Genomic DNA, 1514 nt, shown 5'->3' with positions numbered 1-1514 from the left:
TTCATAAGTGGGGAAGCAAAATGTCCCACTGTCCTGGTGAGGAAACTAGCCTGCATGATCTTTTGAGGGCTTGCTGACCAGACAGATAGGAGTGGTTTGGATTTATAGTTTAAATAGATTCCGTTTTACGGGAAAAAAAGTAATTCATGACTTGCCCCATCTTCCTCCTTTTGGTCAGCAAATAGTTGAGTGCCTCCTAGATGCAAGGTCCTGGGTCCCTGTGTGCTGCGTCAGGCAGGACAGGAGCCTTGTGGAACATCAGGCAGAGGGACTGCTAAAAAACCAAAACCCTCCAAAGTAATTTTCAGATTCCAGAACAGATGCATGTGGGCTGGAGAACCTTCCCTGCCTATTTGCTCCTTAGGATGTTACATAAATCTCTGGTTTTCTCTCTCTCATTAACCTGCGCTGCTGCACTGCCTCATCTTATCATCCTATAACATGGACAGAAGCCCGAGGGCTTCACAGTGTTGTGTGTAAGGTAAAGAAACAATGGCTGAGAGCTGAGAGGAATGGGGAAAAGGGAAATGGAGAGGGTGACCTTTAGCTTTTCTCTCACTTTGTCCTGTTACTCATCCCTCTTTCCCTATGCCATACTCTTCCTCTGGCCTGTTCTTCCAGCTGACTTCTTTCTCGCCAGGTGAACTTCATGGCACCTGAATTGGGATCTATGAATTGGGACTGTTTCCAAAGACCAATTTTTAAGTTAGAAATGTCAAGAGTTCCTTTACACATTTTCATAGCACGGGCTCCTCATTGAGTTTGACACTACCACTCAAGCCAATTTCTCTCTTAGGTGGAGATATACTAGGAGGATTTGTGATGGGGTTACCTCCCTAACTGCATCACCATGGATAAGACAACTGCCGGTAGCTTTATTCTTCAATTGACTGTTTTAAAGATTTTATTTATTTATTCCCCCCCCCCCCCAAAGCCCCAGTAGATAGTTGTATGTCATAGCTGCACATCCTTCTAGTTGCTGTATGTGGGATGCGGCCATGCTGAGAGGCCGGAGAAGCGGTGTGAAGGTGCGCCCAGGATCCGAACCCGGGCCACCAGCAGCAGAGCGCTCGCACTTAACCGCTAAGCCACGGGGCCAGCCCATCAACTGACTGTTTTATAAGTAACTCCACCTAAGGGAGGAAGAAGGGAGCTATAAGAGATAAGGACTTGTGAATTGCTGCCTGCAAGTTTACTGAGCAGAACCTGTTATCCAAACAGCTGTTTAGCTAAAAACAAGTACCTTGGCTTTTGTGGACTAAATGGGACATAGAGGGCACTTCAGTCCATTGAAGAGAGGTCATTAAAAACAAATGAGACCTTAATTAAAATGATGTTTCTAAAGGGAAAAAATAAAGGACCAGTAATAATGTAATCAGCTCTGTAAATCTTAAATAAAAATATGAACCTTTGATCCTTAACAAAGAAATGCCAATTTCTGGCATCAAACATCCTGAGGGTAAGGCTCATTTCTTAGACTTCTTGATATTGTTAGTGACTAGGCACATGGGCAG

This window comes from Diceros bicornis, chromosome 4, assembly GCF_020826845.1.
Source record: "Diceros bicornis minor isolate mBicDic1 chromosome 4, mDicBic1.mat.cur, whole genome shotgun sequence".
NCBI classification, from domain to species: domain Eukaryota; kingdom Metazoa; phylum Chordata; class Mammalia; order Perissodactyla; family Rhinocerotidae; genus Diceros; species Diceros bicornis.
Note: the sequence above shows the minus strand (reverse complement) of the source record.